The sequence below is a fragment of the Hyperolius riggenbachi genome, chromosome 12 (assembly GCF_040937935.1).
Source record: "Hyperolius riggenbachi isolate aHypRig1 chromosome 12, aHypRig1.pri, whole genome shotgun sequence".
Taxonomy (NCBI): Eukaryota; Metazoa; Chordata; class Amphibia; order Anura; family Hyperoliidae; genus Hyperolius; species Hyperolius riggenbachi.
This window is the reverse complement of record NC_090657.1, coordinates 198,316,943-198,330,963: the sequence shown is the minus strand read 5'-3', so window position 1 is coordinate 198,330,963 and position 14,021 is coordinate 198,316,943. Positions and strand designations below refer to the sequence as shown.

Below are 14,021 nucleotides of genomic sequence, written 5' to 3'. Positions count from 1 at the left end.
TGAATTGCCCAATAGCATGCTGTTGGCAATCTATGCTCCCATTGCTTAACTCCTATCAGTACTATTTATAAGAAAAATCATGCCAATATTGCCTGACCCAGAACGGGTACAAAATGCAGCCAATTAATGACTCTAGCTGCTGGTTAATTGGTAAGGGCTCCTTCACACTGGTTTGTGAGTTAAAACCTCTCTAGCGGTATGGACAGATATATCCGTCCATAAAAACATGCTGTGAACAGTATAAACGTGCATACACATCAATACTCTCCTGCACTGTATACTAGACCCTTGCTTGACACATTTTGGCAAGTTACAGGACAAAATAAATTTTATCACTTTTTGCACAGAAATCCTGGAAAAATGGAACGCCAGGGAGGTTAAAATGCATGGCTAAAAACTCATGAATAGGTGTGAATGGGTTTGTGAGTTTCTGTGCATTTCCATGAGTTTTAGCTCCTGATGAGTTGAAGTGCACTGCCCAGCAACTTGTTGTTGTTGTAGTGTGAATGATAAAATGAAAGTCTATGGACTTTCATGTTCCCATGAAAAATGCACAGTATGTGCAGTGAGTCAAAACTCACTGCAACTCACTCAGCGTGAAGGAGCCGTAAGCTACCAGGTTGCTTGTTGCAGACTTGGTCTACATCACCAATGATTGATACTTGTCAAGGGCTTTTGTAAACCTGTCCCAAAGAGTGCTAATTTAAAATAAAGTGCAAGGAGGTCACAAGTGTTTAAATCTGGTATTTCCTATATCTCCCAGCTCCTGTGTCTTGGCCCTCTACAGGAACACAGACAGCAGGAAAATCCTGTAGAAGGGTTAAGGAGGCGCCCGATGGATTTGCACAGTTTTGGATGTGTTTCATATGCTAAAGAGCAATATTCTCAGGAGTAAATATTGAAGAAATGGAAGGATCGACCTTAAAAAAGCAGTCCATCCATTAAATTTTATTGGGCACTTAACTGACAACGCGTTTCGCGGTGAAAACCACTTCCTCAGGTCGAATACTGTGCCTGTTAACTGCAGTAGCTATCCTGGGCGCCTGTATACAGGTGAGAATATTGCTCTTTATCATATCAAACACACCCAAAACTGTGCAAATACATCGGGCACCTCCTCAACCCTTCTACAGACGTTTCACCCCTGAACTGGGGTTACCACTGTTTCAGTGGACTTTTTGAAGGAGCTGCGACCACCAGCCGACAAGGCCGAGTGAGGACGGTACTTCCCCACATGCGATCTTAGTGGTTGCTGTGACTGCAACCCTCTCTTGTGAGTAGAACAGCTTTTTACTTTTGAAGATCTCCAACCGTCACTCACAGTACTACACCAGATTGGGCTGCCGGTTTTTCCTCCCGTCCTTTCTTCTACCTCCCAAACCCCAAGCAGGGAAATCATGTCACATAGGGCTACTAAACAAAAAAAAAATAAATAAACTGTTTGACTCCAAAACCCTTCCTCTCCCCTTTCCTTTGTCTCTCCTTTTTTTTTTCCCCTTCTTTATTCCTATTATTTTACTTATTCTTATTTATGTCTGAGAGATGGGTATGGTGGCATAGTGATCAGCACTCTCGCTTTGCAGCGCTGGGTCTCCAGTTCCAATCCCAGCCAGGGCACTATCTGCAAGGAGTTTGTATGCTCTCTACTGGGGTTTCCTCCAGGCACTCCGATTTCCTCCCACATCCCAAAAATATACAGATAAATTAATTAGCTTCCCCCTAAATTGGCCCCAGACTATGATACATACACTACAGGTTATATACATAGACATATGACTATGGTAGGGATTAGATTGTGAGCTCCTCCAAGGGACAGTGACAAGAGAATATACTCTGTATGGCGCTGCAGAAGATATTGGCGCTTTATAAATACTAAATAAATAAGAATAAAAATACTTCAGGAGCTGGCGATATTTCCTTGCCTTGTGAACCCAGATTTCCTTCTTTTCGTGTATATGTGTTGTCGTTAAGGTTTGGGAGGGGCTGCTTCCCCCAACCCATTTTATCTAGTTGTGTTTATATGTTTCAGCAGCTCGGGCCTTTGACCAAGCTCCAACATGAGGTGCCATAGTGTTATTGCAGCTACCAGTTGTCTACTAATAATAGGCTCACTCCCCTGTATAGGGGCATTCCATCAGGGGTGTAACTAGAGGGGAACAGCCCTTACAATCACAGGGGGGGGGGGGGCAGAGATGTTTTGAGGCCGCAAAGAGTGGCTAGATAGTGTACTGGTTAAGGGCACTGCCTTTGACATGGGAGACCAGGGTTCGAATAGGGTCAGTACCTATTCAGTAAGGAGTTCAAGGCAAGACTCCCTAACACTTCAGGGGGCCTCTTGAGCGAATCCCAGTGGCTGCAGCTCTTGAGCACTTTGAGTCCGACAGGAGAAAAGCGCTATACAAATGTTCGGATTGTTATTACTAACTACTAACCTTTCCTTCCCCAATACAGGGCCCCAACCTTCAGATCAGGCGTTTTTGAGGCTACACTTGTTATGGGTGTGAACATCATGCTGGCCACACTTGTTTTATGACCCCCCCCCCCCCATCAAAGTTTCACAGGGGGAGGGGGGGGGGCGTTGGCATTAATTGTAGTCACACCACTGCATTCTATTGCTCAAATCTGTAGCCTGTGCTGTATGTTTATGATATTAAAAAAGTTAAATCTGTTAATAAAAATATTGAAAAAAAAAAAAAAAAACCCCTCTTGCTGAAGTTTCACTATAAGTCCGTGTTGCCCCTCAGTTCTGATGTGCATGGCCGGACCCATACTGCCAGCCATGGGGGAGAGAAGGCAGCATGCACACTGGTGAGGGGTGTAAGCCATGGTTTATACAGCTTTAGAAATAGCACAATGCTTACTTCCCCATTCTTAATGATGTGCTGGGAAGACGGTGAAACGCGATAGCGAGGTCATGTGCTCACGCACAACCCACAGGACAACCGTCTGGCATACCATAGGGGATTAGGGTGTTTGTAGTGCTACAAATTTTTGTGTTATGGTAGTTAATGGGGACAGGGTAGGGGCAGGAGATTTCGCTGCTATGGTGTCATAATCCCCTCTCAGGAGTGACAGGTGTGATTGGATGGGCAGAATGTAAAACATGGCCTTCAGTCTCGCCTCAAACTTCTTTCTGTTAAATTAAAGGGATTTATTGATCCGTCAGCAGGGCGACTGATAGCTCAACAAAAGGCGAAGCTCAGGAGCACCATCAGAAATAATTATTTCCTGCATCTAAAATGACATGTCTTCACATTGCCGTCATTCACATACAGTGTGAATGGGCAGCAGTGAGGAAGTTGTCGGCACCAGATGCTCAAAGCTAGCGGAGACACGTAAATAACTGAGCTGTGATTAAACCAACAGGCAACCTCTCTGTGCTCACAGTATTAACAGCAGTGCATCCGTCTCATATAGTAGCTAGACGTCAGGCAGTAGAGTAGTTAATAGCCCTTTAATAACAAACTGGTCCACAGTACAAAAAAAAGCAGTGGTGGGAGAGCAAAACGATGTAGTGTACCCGAGGTGACATGTGACATATGCAAAACGTATTAATAACCAGGCTGTATTACTTGTTTTCTTTTGCTGCCTGAAAGAGTTAATTTTCAGGCATGCAAGTGACAGCTTCTGTCTTGTCCTACCTGGTCTAGAATACAGTGAACATCACTGATGAGCAAATTACAGCCATAAAAGTTTTTCTGGCAGAAAACAACTTCTGAGGGAAGAGGAGATAGCTCAATAGTTCAAGTATTCTTACTATGGGATACTTAAAGAGAACCCGAGGTGTGTTTAAAGAATGTTATCTGCAGAAGCTGGATCTGCCTATACAGCCCAGCCTCTGTTGCTATCCCAAACCCCACTAAGGTCCCCCTGCACTCTGCAATCCCTCATAAATCACAGCCATGCTGTGAGGCTGTGTTTACATCTGTAGTGTCAGTCTCAGCTGCTCAGCCGCCTCCTGCATAGCTCCGGTCCCTGCCCCCGTCCCTTCCCTCCAATCAGCAGGGAGGGAAGGGATGCAGGCGGGGACTGGAGTTCTGCAGGAGGCGGGGAGAGCAGCAGACTGACACTAAAGAGATAAACACAGCCAGCTCTGACAAGCTGTTTGTCAGCAGCGTGGCTGTGATTTATGAGGGATTGCAGAGTGCAGGGGGACCTTAGGGGGGTTTGGGATAGCAACAGAGGCTGGGCAGTATAGGCAGATCCAGCCTCTGTATGCAGATAATATTCTTCAAACCCACCTCGGGTTCTCTTTAAAGAGAAACTCCGACCAAGAATTGAACTTTATCCCAATCAGTAGCTGATACCCCCTTTTACATGAGAAATCTATTCCTTTTCACAAACAGACCATCTTTCGCATTGTGTGCTCCCGCTGATACTATGACACTGCAGCCTGCTTGCTCTGCTGTTGCGCAGACAGCAGAGCTCCGTATCTCGGTCAGGATCCTGTGAACCAATCACAGTGATCACAGTAATCGTTTTAATAACTAGTGCTACCAAGGCTTTCAACAGACAATACATAAGCATGCCGGTATTTCTTGCTGCACTAACTCCCCTTATAAATAATACATTCCAATGAAACCTTTTCAGAATGACAGTGGCCCTCCTTGCCCTGTTCATCAGAGAGCTGGAGGAAAGGAAAGAATTGATCTTACAGTGTCTCCCAGTTCGCTATTACAATGAGGGCACCACCGGGTAGTAGCTGAAGCTTTCTACACATTTTAAACTTCTTTTTCTCTAACAATCATTCTTTAAAAAAAGGCTTCTGAAAGCTTATTTAAAATCAATCCCTGATACATATCTAATAGTAGAAGTGCTGTCTTTGGAAATATTTCAACGTAGAATATAAGCAAGAGAAAAACTGATGTCTTTGGAACAGTAATTTTATTAACACCACCTGGAGTTTTCTTTTATTTATGAAAACGTAGAAACTGAGTACAGAGTACCTATTGGAGTGGGTTGTGTTTAATTATATCAGTCTATCCCAACCCTTAACCTTCTTGGCGGTAACCCCGAACGTAGTTCGGGGTAAGCCGCCGGAGGGTGCCGCTCAGGCCCTGCTGGGCCGATTTGTTTAATTTTTTTTTTGCTGGACGCAGCTAGCACTTTGCTAGCTGCGCCAGCACCCCGATCGCCGCCGCCGCGCGCCCGATCGCCGCTATAAGGTGCGGCGCGCGCCCCCCCCCCCCCCAGACCCCGTGCGCTGCCTGGCCAATCAGTGCCAGGCAGCGCCGAGGGGTGGCCCGGGACTCCCAATGACGACCCGACGTCAGTGACGTCGGTGACGTCATCCCGCCCGTCGCCATGGCGACGGGGGAAACCCTCCAGGAAATCCCGTTCTTTGAACGGGATTTCCTGATCGGAGATCGCCGAAGGCGATCGAAGAGGGCGGGGGGATGCCGCTGAGCAGCGGCTATCATGTAGCGAGCCCTGGGCTCGCTACATGATATAGAAAAAAAAAATTAAAAAAAAACTGCCGCGCTGCCTCCTGGCGTATTTTTTTATACCGCCAGGAGGGTTAAAGTAATACCCAACACAGGCAGGAATACAGTTACAGAGTACATAAACTGCACAAAAACATAAACACATTGGCCCATATGCAATTAACGCTTTCTCCTGAGTTATCTCATAGGAGATAATTTTCATATCTTTAAAAGAACTTTTCATCACTCTTCAATTGAAAAAGTACCCAAAAGTTGGTGAAAAAGTTCTATCAAAATTATTTTGAGTATTTTCTGGCTTGCTGGTGGTTTAAAGGCCATTTTATGACAAGTTGTGAAAATAGCACCTAGGAGATAACTCAGGAGAAAAAGTTAATTGCATATGGCCCATTGTTTCTATTGAAAAAGAAAGTTTTCTACTACCATCCATATATGGTAGGTTATGTTTGTCACATCACTAGACACAAATCAACCGAGAATGCTTAAATTGTGCTCCCAAAACTACTCAGTAACTACTCTTAGTTACATAAAAGAACATTTGAAAGCATTCCCAGTGTGTACAATCATTTATTTTCACTGCAGAAGAAGCTTACTTATCTCTGGTCATTGGCAAAGGCGAGAATCTCCATGTGCCTGTGTCTTCACTCTGCTGCCATTCCTCTGCTGAATAGACACATTGCCTTGGCAACAGCTGAGTCACTTTAGCAGAAAAGGACAGGGGCAGAGTGAAGATAAAGGCACAAGGAGATTCTTGCCTTTGCCGATGACCAGAGATAAGCAAGCTTCTACTGCTCTCTGCAGTGAGAACAATTTTACACAAAGGGAATACTTAAAGAGTCTGAAGCCTCCAAAAAAAACCTGTTTTTACGTTACAGTTCTCTTAAGCATTAATGCCATAGCTGAAACGCTGCATCCCCGAGGCTGAACAATCAATGAATACCCCCAAAAACCCGGGGCAAGATTCCACGGCATTACAGTTTGTGGATTTTGCTGCCCGGGGAGGCAGAGCTTTGTGCAGTAGCTCTGCCTCCATTTGCGTCAATCTGCCCGCGGATCTCCGCCTCTCCCCCGCCCCTCTCAGTGAAAGAAGACTGAGAGGAGCGGGAGGAGGCGGAGATCCGCGCAGATTGATGCGAGCAGAGGGAGAGCTACTGCACAAAGCTCTGCCTCTACCCGGAAGGAGACCCCAAATTTGCCCCAGGGATTCGGGGGTAGTAATTGAGCGTTCAGCTATGGGGATGCGGCGTTTCAGCTATGGCATTAATGCAGGTATTTTTGGAGGCCTAGAATACTTTTACATTTTATTTTATGTAACTAAGAAAGTTACTAGTTACTGACATTTTAGTTTGGGAGTATAATCCCACTTTAAAGGAGAATTGAGTGCAATATATGAGGCCTAAGCAGCTATCCAATAGCTTGACTTGATATCTGCTGTTGAATTTGAGCTGAACAATGTGGAAAAGAGCAGTGGTCTTTCCCAGGAGAAGATGAGGAGAATCTTTCTGCCAACTGGCTTCCAGGAAGATTCTATGGTTCTTCAAACTGTTCACTGATACCTACACATCACTGTGTGAATCATAACTAACATTCCTGCCAAATACAACCAACACTTTTCAATTATAACATTGAAGGAATTGGCTGACTGACTGCTGGTTCGGTGTTCAGTGTGTCTTCATGCTGCACATACCCGGAGAGTAATTGTTGCCCAAAATAACCTTTTGTGATTTGTCTGGGTGACAGTGTAATTATGATCACTGTACAGATATGCTGCTGGGCTCTCTGCTGAGCAGCACATTGCAGCAGCAGCAGATGGATGGAGGACCTGTCTCATGGAGGTGGGAGGAGGTGGAGGATCTGTAATACAGAGGAGGACCTATCCTGCAGATGAGGAAGGAGGACCTGTCCTATGGAAGTGGGAGGAGAACCTGTCGTATGGAAGTGGGGGGGGGGGGGACCTGTCCTATGGAAGTAGGGGAAGGCCCTGTCCTATGAAAGTGGTGGGGGGGGGGGGGAAGGACCTGTCCTATGATGGTGGGAGGACATGACCTGTGGAGGTGGGGGGATGATCTGTCCTATGGAGGTAGGAGGAGGACCTGTCCTAAGGAAGTTGGGGGAGGACCTCTCTTTTGGAAGTAGGAGGAGGACCTGTCCAATGGAGGTTTGAGGAGGACTTGTCCTATGGAGGTGGGAGGAACACCGATCTAATGGAGATGGAGAGACCTGTCCTAAAGAGATGGGAGGAATACCTTACTTATGAAGATGGGAGAAGGACCTGTCCTATGTAGGTGTGTGTGTGTGTGTGTGTGTGTGTGTGTGTGTGTGTGTGTGTGGGGGGGGGGTGGCAGGAACCTGTCCTATAGAGATGGGAAGGAGACATGTCCTATGGAGATGGAAGCTATGTGGATTATAGATAAGAAGGCTACCCCCATTGGAGGACACCTGTACACTTATCAGAATGTTTCCTATGACAATCAGAAAAGGCAATAAAAATCTAGCATATGTTGGTGGCTTTACAATACAGACAAGCTGGTAAAAGTGCACAAAGTTGTCTATCAGAATGTAGGGAGTGTAAACAGTGTCCTGTCAGTAACATGAGTGATTCTTAATGGTGCAGATGTACCTCTGGCTGATGTTAAAACAATGCTTTCTGTGCTGCGCTGGAAGACAACCAAAAGAATTTTAATTCCTCATCCGTCCTTTAAGGAGGTCAAACTACTGCCAGGCAACAAGTACTACCCACGTGAAACAATAAGGCAGCTTGGCTACAAATGATAAACTCACCCCAGCAAGTGATCGTACGGGCAGGAAAATGTGGCGGACAGCTGTTTCCACGGTGAGAAAACACTTCGCTCGATGATAGACTGAACACTGTATAAACTCTACGCTGGAAGTTATATAAACAGCAGGTGGGCTTATTGCAATAAATGGACTCCTACATAATGAAGTCCAGAATTTCAGCCGCCTCCTGAAAAGATAAAAAAAAAATCTACTGGCTGAAAATCATGAAAAGTTTTGGATTAGACTTCTTCGTCATGAAAAAGACAAACATGTACTAAAGGCTGATATACGGCAAAGAGATAGTCAAATGGTACAACACACAAGCAACTGCTGAAGTATGTAATTTTGTTAAATGGTAAAAAATATATATATATATTAACGACTTATACAACACCAGCTTGACTTCTCCATTAGGTGACTGTTTTTGGGTTGTTAATGGGTTTTATTTTGGAATTGCTTGCATTGCGAGTCAGGGGAAAGAGATGAAGTTAAAGGAATACTTAAGTCAGGAAAAAAAAATGACATTTACTCACCTGGGGCATCCCTCAGCTCCCCGAAGCTGGATGGTGCCCTCGCAGCCCCGCTCCGATCGTTCTGTCCCCGCCGGCGGCTACTTCCGTTTCGGCGACAGCCGCCGACAGGCTGGGAACGCGGCTGATTTTCCGCGTTCCCAGCCGCTGCTATCACCCTCTATGCTGCTATAGCGTCTATATATACGCTATAGCAGCATAGAGAGTGATAGCAGCGGCTGGGAACGCGGAAAATCAGCCGCGTTCCCAGCCTGTCGGCGGCTGTCGCCGAAACGGAAGTAGCCGCCGGCGGGGACAGAACGATCGGAGCGGGGCTGCGAGGGCACCATCCAGCTTCGGGGAGCTGAGGGATGCCCCAGGTGAGTAAATGTCATTTTTTTTTCCTGACTTAAGTATTCCTTTAAATGCTTTAACTGCTGGAACATGGAGGGGGAAGAGTACCTATTTTTTTGTTTTGTTATTGTGTGTGTGGGGGGGGGGAGAGATTGGCACGGGAAAAAGCTAACTTGTCAGTTTTTGCTCCAATTTACACTGTGCTGCACTGACAGCCACAGTACTGAAACAGCATCGAGCTGTCAGGGCTAAAATCTCATGTATGGCCTCAATTCACTAAGCTTTATCAAACACTTTATCAAACGTTTGATAATTTACCTCATGGGTAAAATCTGATTTTGAATTCACTTAAGTGTTATAGATATCTCCATGTATAAAACGCATTTTAAACATTTAATTCTCATTGGCGCCTCTGTACCATTGATCCCATTACCCAGGTGGAGGGAAGCCTCTGGATGGTCCCAAGGCTCCCCGTGTCCTCCTTACTCTGTTTTTTTTTTAAATGTGGCATATTTCTTTAAAAAAAAAACAAAAAAAAAAAAAAAACTTGTGATTCCTTATCGATGTTTATGAATTTGTATTTGAAAATGTTCCTTTCTTCATTTTCAAAATTCCATTACAAATATTTTCTGATTGTCTATTGGTGGCCTATGGCTTGAGACAGGGAGGCCCATATGCAATCCACTTTTTCTGCTGGATTTCCACCTAGGAGATAAGTTTTCAACTTCTATTTATATTAACTTTTCAGTACTTTGTAACTGAAAAAGTACCAAAAAGTAGGCAAAAAGGTACGGTACTTTAAAAATTATTTTGAGTATTTTCTCATTTGCTGGTGTTTTCAAGGGCTTTTTATTGACAAGGTGTGAAACTATCACCTAAGAGAAAATTCAGGAGAAAAGGTTAATTGCATATAGGCATCAGACCCTTATTCAATTCACTTTTTCTCCAAAGTTCTCTTTTAGGTGATATTTTCACATCTTATCAATAAAACGTACAGTGCAATTCCTGTACAGAACAAGGCTGTGTTCCTTTTGTCTTTTTCCCATAGTAAGGGTTAAGATTTAAGGATTGCAAATTACAGTTTCTACTAGGACTTTAGTGTAAAGCTTTGTATACACATACAAAGACCAGTAGGAACCGGGACTTGATCTCTTGGGTTACAATACAGTGCCGCGTCTGTAAGAATGAGTCTCTAGTACTATGGAGAGGGGAGGAGGGCGTGGCTCATGACATTATGCCACAGAGCAGGCAGGGTGAGTGGGGAGAACACGCTAGGCCAGAGTTTAGCACAGTTGATCCACCAGGCGGATGATACACTTAACTCTCGCTGATAACTAATTAGAAGCCACAAAACCGACAGAGAACAACTTTTGAGTACATGGAATAGTATCATAAATTGTAGATCTAAGAAGTTTTAAATTAAGGATGATCCCATTTATTGGCTAACTAAAAAGAATAAGAATAAGCAAGCTTTCGGCCTTGCAACCTTTGTCGGGCTTAAAGGGACTCCGAGCTCTGAAAAAAAAGGAAAGTTGTACTCACCAGGGGCTTTTTCCAGCCCAGTGCTGGTCGGGAGGTCCCACGCCGTCGTCCTGGCTCCTCTCCTTCTCCCCGCTCCGGAATGGCTGGCAGGCCGCAGCCCGGGCGACACTCTCCCGAGTGTCGGGCTGCTTCTTCCGCATATGACGCGGATTGCGTCACACGCCGGCCGCCTCGCGTCATCACGGCGGCCGGCGTGAAAGTACTGCGCATGCGCGTGTTGTTCGCGCATGCGCAGTACTTTCACGCCGGCCGCCGTGATGACGCGAGGCGGCCGGCGTGTGACGCAATCCGCGTCATATGCGGAAGAAGCAGCCCGACACTCGGGAGAGTGTCGCCCGGGCTGCGGCCTGCCAGCCATTCCGGAGCGGGGAGAAGGACAGGAGCCAGGACGCCGGCGTGGGACCTCCCGACCAGCACTGGGCTGGAAAAAGCCCCTGGTGAGTACAACTTTCCTTTTTTTTCAGAGCTCGGAGTCCCTTTAAATCCTGTTTGCTTGCAGGCTGGTGGTACAGACAGCTTTATACATGCAACATCAAAAGGGAAACAGATTTTTTTCAAGCATAAATACATGTCATGAAGATGCCTTAAGTGAAACAGAACATCTAAATGGGGTGAGAGGTTGTTAGCCGAGATAAAAATCCTAGTTTATACCATGCTCACAGACCAGGGAGTTGGACTGACACAGGGGTATCATAAATTCTGAGTTCACAAGTTTAGCTATATAGGCTAAAAAAAGAGTTTAAATATCATCATCCTCATACCAATATAAAAAGTTTTTGTCCTTATTCAAGCCCTTGTCCACTGCTTTGAAACAATTTATAAATTTTGTTTCTGCTATTAATCGATTGTTTGAAGGGTGGCTTCAAAACGAAAAATGATCGATTAATAGCAGAAACAAAATTTATAAATTGGTTCAAAGCAGTGAACAAGGGCTTGAATAAGGACAAAAACTTTTTATATTGGTATGAGGCTGATGATATTTAAAGGGATACTGTAGGGGGGGTCGGGGGAAAAGGAGTTGAACTTACCCGGGGGCTTTTAATGGTCCCCCGCAGGCATCCTGTGCCCGTGTAGCCACTCACCGATGCTCCGGCCCCGCCTCCGGTTCACTCCTGGAATTTCAGACTTTAAAGTCTGAAAACCACTGCGTCTGCGTTGCCATGTCCTCGCTTCCCCTGATGTCACCAGGAGCGCACGGCACAGACACAGACCATACTGGGCCTGCGCAGTACGCTCCTGGTGACATCAGGGGGAGCGAGGACACGGCAACGCAGGCGCAGTGGTTTTCAGACATTAAAGTCTGAAATTCCAGAAGTGAACCGGAGGCGGGGCCGGAGCATTGGGGAGTGGCTGCGCGGGCACAGGATGTCTGTGGGGGACCATTAGAAGCCCCAGGTAAGTTCAACTCATTTCCCCCTGACCCCCCTACAGTGTCCCTTTAAACTCTTTCTCAGCCTATATAGCTAAACTTGTGAACTCACAATTTACGATACCCCTGTGTCAGTCCAACTCCCAGGTCTGTGAGCATGGTTTAAACAAGGATTCTTATCTCAGCTAACAACCTCTCACCCCATTTAGATGTTCTGTTTCACTTAAGGCATCTTAATGACATGTATTTAGGTTTGAAAAAAATCTGTGTTTCCCTTTTGATGTTGCATGTATAAAGCTGTCTGTACTATCAGCCTGCAAGCAAACAGGATTTAAGCCCAATGAAGGTTGCAAGGCCGAAAGCTTGCTTATTCTTATTCTTTTTAGTTAGCCAATAAATGGCATCATCCTGATTTAAAACTTCTTGCTTTTACTGATGGCTAACACGGTACAAAACCCACTGCTACTAAATTGTAGATCTGAAACACTAAAATACTGTGAAATTCAGCTGAGACAATAAAACCATTAAACCTATTTTTCTTGCTCTTAAACACAAAATAAAACCGTGGGATACTAAAGAAAGAAAAAGTAATATTTAGTAGGAGGAGGAGGTGGAGGATAGATAAAATTTCTATCATCAGTTTATTTTTGGTTCAGGTTTTCTTTCAGATATTATGAAAGCTGCCATCGTTAATTTCTGTGAAAAAAAAAATTGTCAGCTGAGTGACTGTCATTCTAGTGACTGAACCAAACACCATGGAACAAACATACAACATAGGAGGCAGAACAGCTAATGTACATGAGAATTCTGGGTCAGTGCCTCACAAAGTATTAATGGGAGAGGATGGGTACAACAGCTGAGAACATAAACTCCACATAGAATACAACCAAAACTGAGCTAACTGAAGCGAAGTGTGTTTAAACCCTTGCAGAGTGTATATCCTGCTTACCCAAATGTCAAAAACCAGACAACCAGAGGCTTCTATTGCCCCAAAGGCTGCACAGTCAGTATTGTTTCAGGCTGTTTAAGTAACCACAGCTTCTCAGCTGAACTGTATAAGGTGACACAAGAGGCGTCATGTGATGAGATAGACGTGTGTATGTACAGTGCCAAGCACACAAATATGGTAACTAGGCTGTGTTCCTTCATCTTCCTCTGCCCAAAAGATTTAATATTCAGGTTTGCAAGTGACATTTTCTGTCCGGGTCGGACTATAGCTTAACCTTCACTGATAAGGAATTACAACGATAATACTGTCTTTACAAAATACAATTTCTGAGAGCAGGGGATAGATAAAAAGGGTCAATAGTTCAAAGATTTTAGCTCTGGCATACTTCAATGAATGTGGCATTGAGCCGAGATGAGTAAACATTAAAAACTTAAAAAATGGATTTAAATATAAAATACGCTTGTGGGATATCTTTAAAAAGTCAGATTTTTTTGTTTAGGAGAAGGAGGATAGGTACAGTTGTTTATCTCATCAGTTTATTTTCACCTTGTGTTTCCTTTAAAGGACCACTATGGTGAAATTCGTAAAATTCAAAATGCATTTAAACACATACAAATAAGAAGTACATTTCTTCCAGAGTAAAATGAGCAATAAATTACTTTTCTCCTATGTTGCCGTCACTTACAGTAGGTAGTAGAAATCTGACAGAACCGACCGGTTTTGGACTAGCACATATCCTCATGAGGGAGTCTCTGGGTTTTGTTTAGTTTCAAAAGCACTTAGCGAAAGGCAGTTGCCTTGTCCAACTGGAAAAAAAGTGTGCAGCAGGCAGGGAGGCTAGCCAGCATCATTGTATAAATACTTTTTCAGGGAATGTCTTTATAAAGAATAATAGCCTTGCTGAGAATCCCCCATGAAGAGATGGACTAGTTCAAAACCTGTCGGTTCTGTCAGATTTCAAGTGACAGCAACACAGGAGAAAAGTAATTTATGGCTCATTTTACTCTGCAAGAAATTTACTTCTTATCTGTATATGTTTACATGTATTTAAAATGTAACAATTTTTACGATAGTAGTCC

General features: G+C 44.5%; 1 protein-coding gene across 9 annotated transcripts in view; it reads right to left on the bottom strand.

Annotated features, from left to right (window-relative positions):
• Positions 1-14,021, bottom strand: part of EYA2 (EYA transcriptional coactivator and phosphatase 2) — a 252,785-nt gene that overhangs the window by 197,631 nt on the left and 41,133 nt on the right. The window contains exon 5 of one of the 9 annotated variants that reach the window (XM_068262947.1): positions 8,223-8,406. The exons of the other annotated variants lie outside the window; for them this stretch is intronic. The gene's annotated coding sequence lies outside the window, so the exon portion shown is untranslated. The remainder of the gene's footprint in view (positions 1-8,222; positions 8,407-14,021) is intronic. 9 annotated transcript variants of the gene reach the window in all.